This window comes from Oncorhynchus masou, chromosome 1, assembly GCF_036934945.1.
Source record: "Oncorhynchus masou masou isolate Uvic2021 chromosome 1, UVic_Omas_1.1, whole genome shotgun sequence".
NCBI classification, from domain to species: domain Eukaryota; kingdom Metazoa; phylum Chordata; class Actinopteri; order Salmoniformes; family Salmonidae; genus Oncorhynchus; species Oncorhynchus masou.
Genome location: NC_088212.1, coordinates 15,197,253 through 15,215,919, shown reverse-complemented (window position 1 = coordinate 15,215,919; position 18,667 = coordinate 15,197,253). Strand labels below are relative to the sequence as shown.

The 18,667-nt window shown below is 45.0% G+C and overlaps 1 pseudogene; it reads left to right on the top strand.

The window, feature by feature from the left end:
- Window positions 1–18,667, top strand: part of LOC135546676 (cotranscriptional regulator ARB2A homolog) — a 337,690-nt pseudogene that overhangs the window by 22,288 nt on the left and 296,735 nt on the right.

Here is an 18,667-nt window from a genome sequence, read left to right as displayed (position 1 = left end):
GTCGCTCCCCACTGGCTAGGCAGAGTGGTGGTGGAGGGTGGGGTGAGTGACCAGGGTCAGTGAGAGTGACGGTTGATTGGCTGCCACCCAAAGCCCTGCCTCCAAGGCAGCGTGAGGAACAGTTGTGGTGGTCCGGCCGACACCCAACGCCCCCTCTCAGTTCTCAAGTGGATAGGGCTACGGATGGTTGTGATGAGGCCAGGGTGAGAAACTGGGAGAGAGAGAAGGGAGGAAAGAGAGGGAGGGAGAGCGAGTTAACGCCACACCAGCTGTCTGGGCCTCGGCTGCCAGACGTCCCAGAAGGCCGTTGGAGTCGTGACTGGAAGAGGGCTCTGCATCCGCGGGCCTTGTACCTGCCAGATGGGGGAATGGCACCCAAACTCTTTAATTGCAAGAAAGGAGAGAGGTGCAGAAAAGCAAGGCCTCCATCTGAACTGAAGGTCAAAGCTAGTTTGCTTCTTTTGACAGGCGGAACTACTTCAGCATGCCCATACGGAGGTAGAAACCTAACAAGCACTGCATTTTCTTCCTCCTGCTGCTGCTTTCTCCTCACACCGTCATTATCTTTCCTGTCATAATTAAGCGGTAGTCAGTTTGAACAGCGGCGTTCAGTTCTCTCTTTCTTTGGGGAGCCAAAGATTTGGACCAAAGTTATAATTTCAAACCCTTGTTCCACCCTCAGCTAAATGCAAAATCTTGATGGGGTCAATTCTGTTTTAATGGATATCGTGATTGATTAATTGATATTCATCCCATGAATTGGAAACCTGTTATATTCTTTGAAGATTTTTCAATTTATAAATGATGTTTCAGTAGTTTGCCAGATTAACCCCTGACCTGGAACAAAAAGACTTGAGGTATTGACAGAAGTTTCTCTACTACACCCTCTGGAGAAGGTTTTCATTCAGTCCCAATGAGTAGGACTAGATTAACACGATGTCTCTCTCCCTCCCTCCCTTTCTCTGTCTGTCTGCCTATCAGAGGGCCAGTTGAGGCACACCACGACAGGGGAGGCGTTTGTGTTCAACGCCCGAGAGGATCTCCACAGGTGGAATCAGAAACGTTACGAGGCGTTGGGAGAGGTACTTATTGTTGCTGCTCCCCCTCTTCACCCCCGTTCATCCCCCTCTAACTCTGTCTATCAATCTCCAGTGTTGGCCTATGTTCTCTTGTTGATAGTACTACTGCAGTACTATTCCTTTGCCTTTTGTACTGAGATGGTGCTGTTCTGCTTTACTATAGCAAATTCAGTTCATTAAAACAAGACAAAATAGGGAAGGAATTTATCCCTGATTGAGGAAATTGAAACTCTCTCCGACAGGGTATTGTTACGGGAAACTGAGGATGATTTTGATGCCTCTCTGCTCCCCAGTTTTAATAACTCTTTAATTGGATTCAGAGAGGAAGTTGAACATTCACGCAAACACTTTTTATTCCTTGGGGTTGTCTTCTAAAGGGTCAGTGCATCATGTATTTGTCTCTGTCTGGTACATCTCCTGAGAGTAAAGTGTGTTTGTGGGCTTGGCGCATGGAAGGGGGTGGTGGATCCTTCCTTGGCAGAGAGTGGTGGATCCTTCCTTGGCAGAGAGTGGTGGATCCTACCTTGGCAGGGAGTGGTGGATCCTACCTTGGCAGGGAGTGGTGGATCCTACCTTGGCAGAGAGTGGTGGATCCTTCCTTGGCAGAGAGTGGTGGATCCTACCTTGGCAGGGGATGGTGGATCCTTCCTTGGCAGAGAGTGGTGGATCCTACCTTGGCAGAGAGTGGTGGATCCTTCCTTGACAGGGAGTGGTGGATCCTACCTTGGCAGAGAGTGGTGGATCCTTCCTTGGCAGAGAGTGGTGGATCCTTCCTTGGCAGAGAGTGGTGGATCCTTCCTTGGCAGAGAGTGGTGGATCCTTCCTTGGCATAGAGTGGTGGATCCTTCCTTGGCAGAGAGTGGTGGATCCTTCCTTGGCAGAGAGTGGTGGATCCTTCCTTGACAGGGAGTGGTGGATCCTACCTTGGCAGAGAGTGGTGGATCCTTCCTTGGCAGAGAGTGGTGGATCCTTCCTTGGCAGAGAGTGGTGGATCCTTCCTTGACAGGGAGTGGTGGATCCTACCTTGGCAGAGAGTGGTGGATCCTTCCTTGCCAGAGAGTGGTGGATCCTTCCTTGGCAGAGAGTGGTGGATCTTTCCTTGACAGGGAAGGGTGGATCCTTCCTTGGCAGTGGGGGTGGATCTTTCCTTGACAGGGAAGGGTGGATCCTTCCTTGGCAGCAGGTGGTGGATCCTTCCTTGGCGGAGAGTAGTGGATCCTTCCTTGGCGTAGAGTAGTGGATCCTTCCTTGGCAGCGGGGGTGGATCTTTCCTTGACAGGGAGGGGTGGATCTCTGTCTCTCTGTGTGTGTGATCAGGATTGGTTTGCCCTGATTTATAACTGGCTCAGCATTCCGGTTGTTTATACCTTCACGCTCAAAAGACCCTTAAATCCTCCAGCCCCTCGCCACTGTTACGGCTCTAGTGGGCGTGTGAGTGTTTCTATTCAAATCAAATTTATTTATATAGCCCTTCGTACATCAGCTGATATCTCAAAGTGCTGTACAGAAACCCAGCCTAAAACCCCAAACAGCAAGCAATGCAGGTGTAGAAGCACGGTGGCTAGGAAAAACTGCCTAGAAAGGCCAAAACCTAGGAAGAAACCTAAAGAGGAACCAGGCTAGGTGAGGGTAGGTAACAACATCTCCTCCCCGCTGATCCTCAACACTGGGGCCCCACAAGGGTGCGTTCTGAGCCCTCTCCTGTACTCCCTGTTCACCCACGACTGCGTGGCCACGCACGCCTCCAACTCAATCATCAAGTTTGCGGATGACACAACAGTGGTAGGCTTGATTACCAACAACGACGAGACGGCCTACAGGGAGGAGGTGAGGGGCCTCGGAGTGTGGTGTCAGGAAAATAACCTCACACTCAACGTCAACAAAACTAAGGAGATGATTGTGGACTTCAGGAAACAGCAGAGGGAACACCCCCCTATCCACATCGATGGAACAGTAGTGGAGAGGGTAGCAAGTTTTAAGTTCCTCAGCATACACATCACAGACAAACTGAATTGGTCCACTCACACAGACAGCATCGTGAAGAAGGCGCAGCAGCGCCTCTTCAACCTCAGGAGGCTGAAGAAATTCGGCTTGTCACCAAATGCACTCACAAACTTCTACAGATGCACAATCGAGAGCATCCTGGCGGGCTGTATCACCGCCTGGTACGGCAACTGCTCCGCCCTCAACCGTAAGGCTCTCCAGAGGGTAGTGAGGTCTGCACAACGCATCACCGGGGGCAAACTACCTGCCCTCCAGGACACCTACACCACCCGATGTTACAGGAAGGCCATAAAGATCATCAAGGACATCAACCACCCGAGCCACTGCCTGTTCACCCTGCTATCATCCAGAAGGCGAGGTCAGTACAGGTGCATCAAAGCTGGGACCGAGAGACTGAAAAACAGCTTCTATCTCAAGGCCATCAGACTGTTAAACAGCCACCACTAACATTGAGTGGCTGCTGCCTACACACTGACACTGACTCAGCTCCAGCCACTTTAATAATGGGAATTGATGGGAAATGATGTAAATATATCACTAGCCACTTTAAACAATGCTACCTTATATAATGTTACTTACCCTACATTATTCATCTCATATGCATACCTATATACTGTACTCTATATCATCGACTGCATACATGTATCACTAGCCACTTTAACTATGCCACTTTGTTTACATACTCATCTCATATGTATATACTGTACTCGATACCATCTACTGTATCTTGCCTATGCTGCTCTGTACCATCACTCATTCATATATCCTTATGTACATATTCTTTATCCCCTTACACTGTGTATAAAACAGTAGATTAGGAATTGTTAGTTAGATTACTTGTTGGTTATTACTGCATTGTCGGAACTAGAAGCACAAGCATTTCGCTACACTCGCATTAACATCTGCTAACCATGTGTATGTGACAAATAAAATTTGATTTGATTTGATTTGGCTATGTGGGGTGGCCAGTCCTCTTCTGGCTGTGCCGGGTGGAGATTATAACAGAACATGGCCAAGATGTTCAAATGTTCATAAATGACCAGCATGGTCGAATAACAATAAGGCAGAACATTTGAAACTGGATCAGCAGCACGGCCAGGTGGACTGGGGACAGCAAGGAGTCATCATGTCAGGTAGTCCTGGGGCATGGTCCTAGGGCTCAGGTCCCCGAGAGAGAGAAAGAAAGAGAGAAGGAGAGAATTACACCGAATAGGACAGGAGAATTACTCCAGATATAACAAACTGACCCTAGCCCCCCGACACATAAACTACTGCAGCATAAATCCTGGATGCTGAGACAGGAGGGGTCAGGATACACTGTGGCCCCATCCGAGGACACCCCCGGACAGGGCCAAACAGGAAGGATATAACCCCACCCACTTTGCCAAAGCACAGCCCCCACACCACTAGAGGGATATCTTCAACCACCAACTTACCATCCTGAGACAAGGCTGAGTATAGCCCCTGTAATAGGGTTAGAGGCAGAGAATCCCAGTGGAAAGAGGGGAACCGGCCAGGCAGAGACAGCAAGCCTCCCCTTCTATTCATTCCGAAGTCAGTTTATTTTCTCTCGCTTCAGCTGAAATAATGTCCACCATTGATTTCAAGATAGTTTCTGCCGTTTATTACGTGGTTGTGTCATATTTCTGTGCATACTTTCTGTTGAAGCTTGCATCTACAGTTGAAGTCAGAAGTTTACATACACTTAGGTTTGAGTCATTAAAACTCGTTTTTCAACCACTCCACAAATTTCTTGTTAACAAACTATAGTTTTGGCAAGTCGGTTAGGACATCTACTTTGTGCATGACACAAGTAATTTTTTCAACATCTGTTTACAGAAAGATTATTTCACTTATAATTCACTGTATCACAATTCCAGTGGGTCAGAAGTTTACATGCACTAAGTTGACTGTGCCTTTAAACAACTTGGAAAATTCCAGAAAATGATTTCATGGCTTTGGAATCTTCTGATAGGCTAATTGACATATTTTGAGTCAATTGGAAGTGTACCTGTGGATGTATTTCAAGGCCTTTCTGCAAACTCAGTGTCTCTTTGCTTTACATCATGGGAAAATCAAAAGAAATCAGCCAAGACCTCAGAAAAATAATTGTAGATCTCCACAAGTCTGGTTCATCCTTGGGAGCAATTTCCAAACGCCTGAAGATACCACGTTCATCTGTTCAAACAATAGTATGCAAGTATAAACACCATGGGACCACGCAACCGTCATACCGCTCAGGAAGGAGTCGCGTTCTGTCTCCTAGATATGAACGTACTTTGGTGCGAAAAGTGCAAATCAATCCCAGAACAACAGCAAAAGGACCTTGTGAAGATGCTGTAGGAAACAGGTACAAAAGTATCTATATCAACAGTAAAACCAGTCCTATATCGACATAACCTGAAAGGCTGCTCAGCAAGGACGAAGCCACTGCTCCCAAACCGCCATAAAAAAGCCAGACTGTGGTTTTTAACTGCACATGGGGACAAAGATTGTATGTTTGGAGAAATGTCCTCTGGTCTGATGAAACAAAAATTGAACTGTTTGGCCATAGTGAACATCGTTATGTTTAGAGAAAAAAAGGGGGAGGCTTGCAAGCCGAAGAACACCATCCCAACCGTGAAGCACGATGGTGGCAGCATCATGTTGTGGGTGTGCTTTGCTGCAGGAGAGACTGGTGCACTTCACAAAATAGATGGCATCATGAGGAAGGACAATTATGTGGATATATTGAAGCAACATCTCAAGATATCAGTCAGGAAGTTTGACTGAAAGCTTGGACGCAAATGGGTCTTCCAAATGGACAATGACCCCAAGCATATTTCCAAAGTTGTGGCAAAATGGCTTAAGGACAAGAAAGTCAAGGTATTGGGGTGGCCATCCCAAAGCCATGACCTCAATCCTATAGAAATTGTGTGGGTAGAACTGAAAAAGCGTTTGAGAGCAAGGAGGCCTACAAACCTGACTCAGTTACACCAGCTCTGTCAAGAGGAATGGGCCAACATTAACCCAACTTATTGTGGGAAGCTTGTGAAATTCTCCCCAAAATGTTTGACCCAAGTTAAACAATTTAAAGGAAACGCTACCAAATACTAATTGAGTGTATGTAAACTTCCGACCGACTGGGAATGTGATGAAAGAAATAAAAGCTGAAATAAATCGTTCTCTCTACTTTTATTCTGACATTTCACATTCTTAAAATAAAGTGGTGATCCTAACTGACCTAAAACAGGACATTTTCACGAGGATTAAATGTCAGGAATTGTGAAACTGATTTTAAATGTATTTGGCTAAAGTGTATGTAAAATTCCCACTTCAAATGTATGCATGCATCAACATATGTAGGAATGGAGTATGTATCTAAGAAGTGCCCTCCGTGCTGTTTTACATACTTTGATTTGGACTCATAACCCGACCCTCCCGTGCTCCAATGTGCATGCTCTGAGGACGGTAGAATGTGCATGCTCTGAGGACGGTAGAATGTGCATGCTCTGAGGACGGTAGAATGTGCATGCTCTGAGGACGGTAGAATGTGCATGCTCTGAGGACGGTAGAATGTGCATGCTCTGAGGTAGAATGTGCATGCTCTGAGGACGGTAGAATGTGCATGCTCTGAGGACGGTAGAATGTGCATGCTCTGAGGACGGTAGAATGTGCATGCTCTGAGGACGGTAGAATGTGCATGCTCTGAGGACGGTAGAATGTGCATGCTCTGAGGACGGTAGAATGTGCATGCTCTGAGGACGGTAGAATGTGCATGCTCTGAGGACGGTAGAATGTGCATGCTCTGAGGACGGTAGAATGTGCATGCTCTGAGGACGGTAGAGATAAACCCTCAGTCTCAACCCATGCGGTATACATGGGCTAATCACACGCCATTGTTTACATTTGTTGTAATGTTTTGTTAATTTGCATCCCCGCTATTTTGCTTTTAATTTTTCTGCTCATTCTTTGAAGTTCAAAGAGAAAGTTGGACTCTTTGATGGGATTACCTGTGTGTTTTTCACTTCTAATCCAGGTACGTCCTTAGAGAACTAGCCTTATGTGTAGTCCTCTCTGTCTTTAGCTGACGGAGGTATCTAGCATCTGAAACGCTGGAAGCAAACATTTAGTAGTGCAGAACAGAGGCGTTTGAACGTCTTGAACGCAGACATCAGACTCAGGCCCAGACGTTTAGAGAAGGAAAGCTCATCAAGGAGCCAGCATGCTAATGAGATTTGGTGGCTATTAAAAACAGCATCTCATTCGAACATGCAATATGCTATGTCATTGGTGGCGCTAGCTGTGATAACGAGACATGACAAGAGAGGGGTGTGGCTAAAGTTGGCTTGGACTCCTGTCTCTCTCTATGTCTGTGTGTCTGTCCATCCATCTGTCTTGAGGCCAGGTTAATTCACAGGGCCAGGCGATGACAGACACACTGTTTGTTATCTGTGCATAGTCCCTTTTATCTCTACATTCATGTACATATTACCTCCATTACCTCGACTAACCTGTAGACCCACACATTGACTCTGTACCGGTACCCCTTGTATTTTGTCTTGTTATTTTGTTGCATTACTATTTTTTCTTTCGTTTATTTAGCACATTTTTCTTACTTACTTTTTTTTATAAACTCTGAATTGTTGGTTCAGGGCTCGTAAGTAAGCATTTCACGGTAAGGTTGTATTCTGTTGTATTCTGTTGTATTCTGCGCATGTGACAAATACCATGTGACTTGATTTAATAGGAGTTAATAGTAGTTAGGCCCTATGAAATGAATCAGGGTAATAGGACACTATATTCCTATGGACATGGTCTGGGCTGGTTAGCTATGGTCTAGTTCTGTCTTTTGGACATAATTATTTTCCACCATTGAAAATGAGGGGGTCTTTCTTGTCTAAAGATATTTCTGTATTCTCTTATACATTCAGGGTTTTAATGGCTATTGCACATGCTCTCCCTGAGTCTTTTGGGCTATGAAGAGCAGGTCAAGGTTTAGGGGTGAGCGCAGAGAAAGCCCCTGCTGCTGAGAGCCCTCGTTCACAACAATGGCCTTCCTGAACCCCACAATGCATTGTGCGGAGAGAGGGGAAAGGAGATGCGGTGTCCTTCTCTGATTGTCCCTAGTGCTAGGAGTGTGGGGGTGGGAGAGCGCCCACCCACCCTGCGTAGGTGGGGGATACCATCAGCTCGCTCTCTCACTCTCTCTGTCTCTATCCCTCCATCCCTTCCATGGACCTGCCAGTTTACAGAGCAGAGCTAGCTGCGCAAGTGCAGTGCTAGGGAAAATGGCGTCCGCATTGTGAGAGACATCACAATACCAGATGTCCAATTTGCACTTCAGCCTCGTCTGAATGGGAAGACAATGTGGAGAATGTCTTGATGGCCGCGTAGAGGAAAGATCTGCAGCTGCGGTTGAATGCAGGGGCATTGCATTGTGTGCCCAGATTATAATTCTTATTCTTGTTTATTTATCTATTTTTACAGCTCAATACGAAGATCTTTCCAAGGAGCACAAAATGCTTCACTATATTCTACATGTTTAATGTCTCAATTTGTGGTGAATTAGCATATTGAATTGTTTGAAAACTTGTGAATACTAGCCAACTAAACCACTAATTTAAGGAGCTGTTTGTTGAAAAACATTGCTATTGTGTGGATCCCTGAGGGCTCCTACCTGAGCAGTGGTGTGGCTGGAGACAGTAACAGGTTGGTAGGGAGGTGCTCACAGTCAGGAGGATTAAATAACATGGTGGGGTGCTCAGTCAGCCGATCCACATTCTCCCCATGTTAATATCTCCCACAATTGTCTTTAGTGGCTGCGTGGAAATAGCCTAGCCCGCTACACACTCTCAGACACCCACACGAATTGAGCGCTATCTAGTACCCCTTGGAGCTGTGGCTGTCTATTTCTTCAGAGTGTGTGTGCATACAGTACCAGTCATAGGGTTTGGAGACACCTGCTCATTCAAGTTTTTAAAATTTAATTTAGACTATTTTCTATGTTGTATAATAACAGTAAAGACATCAAAACTATGAAATAACACATATGGAATCATGTAGTAACCAAAAAAGTGTTATAAAAATCACAATATATTTAAGATTTTAGATTCTTCAAAGGAGCCACCCTTTGCCTTGATGACAGCTTTGCCATTCTCTCAACCAGATTCATGTGGAATGCTTTTCCAACAGTCTTGCTGGAGTCTCCACATATGCTGATCACTTGTTGGCTACTTTTCCTTCACTTTGCGGTCCAACTCATCCCAAACCATCTCAATTAGGTTGAGGTCGGTTGATTTTGGAGGCCAGTTCATCAGATGCGGCACTCCATCACTCTCCTTCTTGGTCAAATAGCCCTTATACAGCCTGGAAGTGTGTTGGGTCATTGTCCTGTTGATAAACAAATGATAGTCCCACTAAGCACAAACCAGCCATACTGGTTACGTGTGCCTTGAATTCTAAATAAATCACAGACAGTGTCACCAGCAAAGCACCCCCACACCATCACACCACCTCCATGATTCACGGTGGGAACCACACATGCAGAGGTCATCCATTCACCTACTCTGCATTTCACAAAGACGCAGCAATTCAACCATATTCTGTGTACCACCCCTATCTTGTCACAACACAACTGATTGGCTCAAACGCATTAATAAGGAAAGAAAGTACACTTTTTTTGTAGCAAGGCACACCTGTTAATTGAAATGCATTCCAGGTAACTACCTAATGCCAAGAGTTTGCAAAGCTGTCATCGAGGCATGGGTGGCTACTTTGAAGAATCTCAAATATAAAATATATTTTTTTTGTTTAACACTTTTTGGTTTACTACATGAGTCAATTAGTTTTTTTCAATCTAGAAAATATTGAAATAAGGAAAAACACTGGAATGAGTAGGTGTGTCAAAACTTCATAGGCTGTTTGTGTGTTTGATCCAGGATGACCTTTTAAGGTGTGTGTGTGTGTGTGTGTGTGTGTGTGTGTGTGTGTGTGTGTGTGTGTGTGTGTGTGTGTGTGTGTGTGTGTGTGTGTGTGTGTGTGTGTGTGTGTGTGTGTGTGTGTAACTATGGTCCCCACAAGAATAGTAAACAAACGAAAATGTTGAAATATAATTTGACCAACTGGGTAGGTTTTGTTAGTCACCACAAGGTCAAATGATATTTCTTGGGGGTTAAGGTTAGAATTAGTGTTAGGGTTAGAATTATCTTTAGGGTTAGGCGCTAGCGTTAGTTTTAGGGTTAAGTTTAGTGTAATGGTAAGAGTACAGGGTTAGGGAACATTTTGAATGGGATTGAATTGTGTGTCCACACAAGGTTATTTGTACAAGACTGTGTGTGTGTGGTCTGTGTGTGGTGAGTGTGTGTAGGATCAGGGTGAACTGGGCCCTGTAGAGCACAGTGAAAGTGTAATTGTTGCTGTAAGTGATAGTTACCCCTGATATGTGACTGGCATGAGGCCCAGGTGGAATTGTATTAAGCCGTTAATAAATTATTATTTTTCTCCCCTCGCTGCATATGTGGGGTGACACACACTCTCTATTCTAATGAACCTAGGCACAGCCAGATGGCTCTATTATGAAGATGTCTCTCTCTCTGTCTGTGTGTGTCCCTCTCTCACTCTCCTCTCTCTCTCTGTGTCTCTCTCTCCTCTCTCACTCAGTGTGTGTGTGTGTCTCAGTGTCTTTCCCTCTCCTCTCTCTCTCTGTGTGTCTCTCTCTCACTCTCCTCTCTCTCTCTGTGTGTCTCTCTCTCAATTCAAGTCAATTCGAGGGCTTTATTGGCATGGGAAACATGTGTTAACATTGCCAAAGCAAGTAAGGTAGATAATATATAAAGTGAAATAAACAATAAAAATTAACAGTAGACATCACACATACAGAAGTTTCAAAACAATAAAGACATTACACATGTCATATTATATATATATATATATATATACAGTGTTTTAACAATGTACAGATGGTAAAGGACACAAGATAAAATAAAAAGCATAGATATGGGTTGTATTTACAATGGTGCGTGTTCTTCACTGGTTGCCCTTTTCTCGTGGCAACAGGTCACAAATCTTGCTGCTCTGATGGCACACTGTGGAATTTCACCCAGTAGATATGGGAGTTTTTCAAAATTGGATTTATTTTCGAATTCTTTGTGGATCTGTGTATTCTGAGGGAAATATGTCTCTCTAATATGGTCATACATTGGGCAGGAGGTTAGGAAGTGCAGCTCAGTTTCCACCTCTTTTTGTGGGCAGTGAGCACATAGCCTGTCTTCGCTTGAGAGCCATGTCTGCCTATGGCGGCCTTTCTCAATAGCAAGGCTATGCTCACTGAGTCTGTACATAGTCAAAGCTTTACTTAATTTTGGGTCAGTCACAGTGGTCAGGTATTCTGCCGCTGTGTACTCTCTGTGTAGGGCCAAATAGCATTCTAGTTTGCTCTGTTTTTTTGTTAATTTTTTCCAATGTGTCAAGTAATTATCTTTTTGTTTTCTCATGATTTGGTTGGGTCTAATTGTGCTGCTGTCCTGGGGCTCTGTAGGGTGTGTTTGTGAACAGAGCCCCAAGACCAGCTTGCTTAGGGGACTCTTCTCCAGGTTCATCTCTCTGTAGGTGATGGCTTTGTTGTGGAAGGTTTGGGAATCGCTTCCTTTTAGGTGGTTATAGAATTTAACAGCTCTTTTCTGGATTTTGATAATTAGTGGGTATCGGCCTAATTCTGCTCTACATGCATTATTTGGTGTTCTACGTTCTACACAGAGGATATTTTTGCAGAATTCTGCGTGCAGAGTCTCAATTTGGTGTTTGTCCCATTTTGTGAAGTCTTGGTTGGTGAGCAGACCCCAGACCTCACAACCATAAAGGGCAATGGGCTCTATGACTGATTCAAGTATTTTTAGCCAAATCCTAATTGGTATGTTAAAATTTATGTTCCTTTTGATGGCATACAATGCCCTTCTTGCCTTGTCTCTCAGATCGTTCACAGCTTTGTGGAAGTTACCTGTGGCGCTGATGTTTAGGCCAAGGTATGTATAGTTTTTTGTGTGCTCTAGGGCAACAGTGTCTAGATGGAATTTGTATTTGTGGTCCTGGTGACTGGACCTTTTTTGGAACACCATTATTTTGGTCTTACTGAGATTTACTGTCAAGGCCCAGGTCTGACAGAATCTGTGCATAAGATCTAGGTGCTACTGTAGGCCCTCCTTGGTTGGTGACAGAAGTACCAGATCATCAGCAAACAGCAGACATTTGACTTCGGATTCTAGTAGGGTGAGGCCGGGTGCTGCAGACTTTTCTAGTGCCCGCGCCAGTTCGTTGATATATATGTTGAAGAGGGTGGGGCTTAAGCTGCATCCCTGTCTAACCTCACGACCCTGTGTGAAGAAATTTGTGTGTTTTTTGCCAATTTTAACCGCACACTTGTTGTTTGTGTACATACTCTCACTCTCCTCTCTCTCTGTGTGTTCCTCTCTCTCTCTGTGTGTCTCTGTGTCTCTCCCTCTCCTCTCTCTGTGTGTCTCTGTGTCTCTCCCTCTCTGTGTGTCTCTCCCTCTCCTCTCTCTGTGTGTCTCTCTCTCTCCCTCTCCTCTCTGTGTGTCTCTCTCTCTCCCTCTCCTCTCTCTGTGTGTCTCTCTCTCCCTCTCCTCTCTCTGTGTGTCTCTCTCTCTCCCTCTCCTCTCTCTGTGTCTCTCTCTCCGTGTGTCTCTCTCTCCCCTCTCTCTCTGTGTGTCTCTCATCCCCCTCTCCTCCTCTGTGTCTCTCTGTGTGTCTCTCAAATCAAATCAAATTTTATTTGTCACATACACATGGTTAGCAGATGTTAATGCGAGTGTAGCGAAATGCTTGTGCTTCTAGTTCCGACAATGCAGTAATAACCAACAAGTAATCTAACTAACAATTCCTAATCTACTGTCTTATACACAGTGTAAGGGGATAAAGAATATGTACATAAGGATATATGAGTGAGTGATGGTACAGAGCAGCATAGGCAAGATACAGTGATGGTATCGAGTACAGTATATACATGTGAGATGAATATGTAAACAAAGTGGCATAGTTAAAGTGGCTAGTGATACATGTATTACATAAGGATGCAGTCGATGATATAGAGTACAGTATATAGGTATGCATATGAGATGAATAATGTAGGGTAAGTAACATTATATAAGGTAGCATTGTTTAAAGTGGATAGTGATATATTTACAACATTTCCCATCAGTTCCCATTATTAAAGTGGCTGGAGTTGAGTCAGTGTCAGTGTGTAGGCAGCAGCCACTCAATGTTAGTGGTGGCTGTTTAACAGTCTGATGGCCTTGAGATAGAAGCTGTTTTTCAGTCTCTCGGTCCCAGCTTTGATGCACCTGTACTGACCTCGCCTTCTGGATGATAGCGGGGTGAACAGGCAGTGGCTCGGGTGGTAGATGTCCTTGATGATCTTTATGGCCTTCCTGTAACATCGGGTGGTGTAGGTGTCCTGGAGGGCAGGTAGTTTGCCCCGATGATGCGTTGTGCAGACCTCACTACCCTCTGGAGAGCCTTACGGTTGAGGGCGGAGCAGTTGCCGTACCAGGCGGTGATACAGCCCGCCAGGATGCTCTCGATTGTGCCTCTGTAGAAGTTTGTGAGTGCTTTTGGTGACAAGCCGAATTTCTTCAGCCTCCTGAGGTTGAAGAGGCGCTGGTGCGCCTTCTTCACGATGCTGTCTGTGTGAGTGGACCAATTCAGTTTGTCTGTGATGTGTATGCCGAGGAACTTAAAACTTGCTACTCTCTCCACTACTGTTCCATCGATGTGGATAGGGGGGTGTTCCCTCTGCTGTTTCCTGAAGTCCACAATCATCTCCTTAGTTTTGTTGACGTTGAGTGTGAGGTTATTTTCCTGACACCACACTCCGAGGGCCCTCACCTCCTCCCTGTAGGCCGTCTCGTCGTTGTTGGCAATCAAGCCTACCACTGCTGTGTCGTCCGCAAACTTGATGATTGAGTTGGAGGCGTGCGTGGCCACGCAGTCGTGGGTGAACAGGGAGTACAGGAGAGGGCTCAGAACGCACCCTTGTGGGGCCCCAATGTTGAGGATCAGCGGGGAGGAGATGTTGTTACCTACCCTCACCACCTGGGGGCGGCCCGTCAGGAAGTCCAGTACCCAGTTGCACAGGGCGGGGTCGAGACCCAGGGTCTCGAGCTTGATGACGAGCTTGGAGGGTACTATGGTGTTGAATGCCGAGCTGTAGTCGATGAACAGCATTCTCACATAGGTATTCCTCTTGTCCAGATGTGTCTCTCTCTGTGTGTCTCTGTCTTTCCCTCTCCTCTCTCTCTGTGTGTGTCTCTGTGTCTTTCCCTCTCCTCTCTCTCTCTGTGTGTCTCTGTGTCTTTCCCTCTCCTCTCTCTCTGTGTGTGTCTCTGTGTGTGTCTCTGTGTGTGTCTCTGTGTGTGTGTCTCTGTGTGTGTGTCTCTGTGTGTGTGTCTCTGTGTGTGTGTGTCTCTGTGTGTGTGTGTCTCTGTGTGTCTCTGTGTGTGTCTCTCTCTCTCTCTCAAAATACTTGTTTTCCACCATAATTTGCAAATAAATTCATTAAAAATCCTACAATGTGATTTTCTGGATTTTTTTCTCTCTCATTTTGTCTGTCATAGTTGAAGTGTACCTATGATGCAAATTACAGGCCTCTCATCTTTTTAATTGGGAGAACTTGCACAATTGGTGGCTGACTAAATACTTTTTTTGCCCCACTGTATATACATTTACAAAATAACATGTAACTATTTACACACTTTCAATGTTTGGAAGACCCTCAGTCCTCTATCAAATCAAATCAATGTATATAGCCCCAGCCTAAAACCCCAAACAGCAAGCAATGCAGGTGTAGAAGCACGGTGGCTAGGAAAAACTCCCTGGAAAGGCAAAAACCTAGGAAGAAACCAGGCTATGAGGGTTGGCCAGTCCACTTCTGGCTGTGCCGGGTGGAGATCACAGTGGTTGTAGAGGGTGCAACAGGACAGCACCTCAAGAGTAAAAATGAACAGTTTAGGGTTCCATAGCCGCAGGCAGAACAGTTGAAACTGGAACAGCAGCAAGGCCAGGTGGACTGGGGACAGCAAGGAGTCATCATGCCAGGTCGTGCTGACGCATGGTCCTAGGGCTCAGGTCCTCCGAGAGAAAGAGAGAATTAGAGAGAGCATACTTAAATTCACACAGGACATGGGATAAGACTCCCATTCGGAGTCAGTGTCACTGTGAAAGAAAATGTTCAGTTAGAATAGTTTCACATATGAGCCCTGTATCAACAGGTATAATAAACAGAGATTATTATATATATATAGAGTACAGGGCAGCAGGGTGCCTAGTGGTTAGAGCCTAGTGGTTAGAGCGTTGGACTAGTAACCGAAAGGTTGCAAGTTCAAATCCCCGAGCTGACAAGGTACAAATCTGTCATTCTGCCCCTGAACATGCAGTTAACCCACTGTTCCTAGGCCGTCATTGAAAATAATAATTTGTTCTTAATTAACTGACTTGCCTAGTAAAATAAAGGTAAATAAAAAATAAAAAACATGAGGTTGAATATATTATGACCTGCTAGATCTCTTTTATATTATGACATTTCAGCTAGATCTACTGTCTCTTTTATATTATGACATTTCATCTAGATCTACTGTCTCTTTTATATTTTGACATTTCAGCTAGATCTACTGTCTCTATTATATTATGACAGGCAAGCTGTATCTGTTTCCATTTCACTTTGGCCATTGTTGTGGGCCTGCCCTCCCCTCAACAGCCTCAAATAGGCTATTTCATGTGGGTTGGGGTGGGGCGGCAGACACACGCATCTCACATTTCATGACATTACATGTTTATATATTGCTTCTAAAATTTTAAAATCACAAATAATATTTTATATTATTAATTTCAAACAAGGGCATTAGCATGATAAGAACTTACCAGTCCAAAACGATGTCCTCTCTCGTTCAAAAAATATTCCTCCACAATCGCTAAATGAACCGTCCTACAGCAATCTCTGTCTCACTTTCCCAATCAATTTATTCTAAAATTGTGTACATCTGTATATCTAGACTTAGATTTAGCGTTCACTGACTTAGTCACCATAATGATTGATATATAAACAGCTGAATCTGCGCGTTTACCAAACAATGCAGTGCATAATATGTGTTTCTCCTTCCGGTATGAAACTTCAATAGCGAATGACTCACTTTACGCTGGAACTTACTACATGGGTTGGTCTTGCAACACATAAACATGACCTATTGCCGTTTAGCTCAGCTCATTGGCTATCTACCCAGCTAGATTTCAAGACGATCAGTGGTCATTGGGTTAAAAGACAGTCAATCAACGAAACAGTCGGGAAAATCATTGGTGCACAATGATGTCATGACTTGTTGTCTTCAAATCGGTTTCTTTCAGTCAATAAGTCCCGCGAAATGGCCCATCAGGTTTGATTGTGTTACAAACAAACCAGTTGATTGCAGTGAAACCAAACATGACTGGAAAAGTCACGTTCTGTGTGGGTTATTATTTTGTGTTAGGCTATAAAAACGGATTTTATCAAACAAAAGATCATTCATTGTGTAACAATGAGCATTGGAATTGCAAACAGACGAAGATCGTCAAAGGTAAACTATTTATTTTAATGCAGTTTGTGATTATGTTACACCTGTGGTGGTTATTTTTTTTTATTTTTTATGGGGCTCTATGCTCAGATAATCGCATCGTATTCTTTTGCAGTAAATCCTTTTTTAAATCTGACAACGCAGTTGGATTAGCAAGATTGTAGGCTTTTGATACATGTGAGACACTTGTATTTTCATGAATGTTTAATATGACTATTTATGTAGCGATCACCGTATGTTGTGGAATTTCAGCCCGCTAGCGAGTTCCGTGGGCAGAGAGGTTAAACACACATACATACAGAGAGGGGACAGTAGGCCTCTACACTGTTTTCCCGTTAGCTGGCACCAGGGCATGCGAAGGCAACGGCGAGCCCTCACACCCCTATCAGTCACGGCTGTTTTGTTTGGAAGTTAAGAGGAGCAAAATAGCAGCTGTCTCTCTTGATTTATCACTTCTCATCACTCCTCAAACCCCACAGCACGGCTGGAGGAGAGGCAGGGAGGGAGTGAAGGAGGCAGGGAGGAGGGAGGGAGGCAGAGAGAGAGAGGCAGAGGGGGAGGCAGAAAGGGGGAAAGTGGGAGGTAGAGAGAGGGTGGGTGGAGAGAGGGGAAGCAAAGAGGGGGTGGAGAGTTGGAGAGAGGGGAAGGCAGAGAGAAGGGTAGGCAGAGAGGCAGGGAGAGCGAGAGGCAACGAGAGAGAGAGAGAAGAGGGGGAGGGAGTGAGGGAGGCAGAGGTTGAGGCAGTGGAGTGAGGCAGGGAGTGAGGGAGGAAGAGAGAGAGAGGGGTAGGCGGAAAGGTGGAGAGTGGGAGGCCGGAGGGGAGGAGGAGGCAGAGAAGCAGAGGGGGAGGGAGAGAAGGAAGGCAGGGAGGAAGAGAGAGAGGCAGGGAGGGAGGGAGAGAGAGGGGGAGAGGGGCAGAAAGAGAGGCAGGGAGGGAGGAAGAGAGAGGGGGAGAGAGGTGGAGAGAAGCAGAGAGAGGAGGAGGGAAGCAGAGAGAACGATAGAGTTAAGGTGAGCGGGAGGGAGGAGAGTCCAATACTATACAAGCAAATTATCCTTGGGCCAGCTTCTGAGGGTAACACCTGAGGTGATCATTAGGCTGCCATTAAGGATCGCAGCGCAGCACATACCCAGAGATGAGAGAGAGTGTGGGAGGGAGAGAGACAGAGAGAGGTGAGACAAAGAGAGACAGGGAAAGGAGAGAGAGATGAGCTTCCACATTTTTCAGCTTGTTTTTACATAAAGATAGATGTAGAGTTAGATAAACTTGGATTTTCCGGCGAGGACATATACAGGATACTACCCTCCACAACATTTTTTTTATTTTTAGGCAAATCATTTGAGAAGCAGTTCTTATTTACAATGACGGCCTAGGAACAGTGTGTTAACTGACAGATTTTTACCTTGTCAGCTCAGGGATTGGATCCACCAACCTATCGGTTACTGGCCCAACGGTCTAACCACTAGGCTACATAACCTTCGCTCCATATCAAAACTCCAAACCTACAACCTGATTTTGGACAAGATTGCCTGGAAGGATCCCTACTACCAAAGATTTTTATTTCCAAGATATACAGCAAATGCTCTGGCAAACAAATAACAGAAAGCTGAAAACAACCTAGAACTGTTTGAGTACTGTGTGAGTACTTTCAAAGTCAAGAAGATAAATACATCACAATGATATTTTACTTTGTAAGGACTGAATGCTAAGTTAAGGCTACTAAGCTTGCTTGGACAGATCATATCTGACTGCAACCTCAATTAGCACCGAGTTGTGAAGTGAGAGGTGTCAAAGCCCAAACTAAATAGGGAAGGGACTCGGTGTAACTCACTCTATTCAATTAATCAAAACAGGAACATGTTACATTTGGCTAGAAATTCAAAAGGAAATTATCTCAGAGAAAAATGTCCTCCTGTGTGCTACCTATATCCTCTAGAATCCCCATACTTTAATGAAGACAGCTTCTCCATCCTGGAGGGGGAATC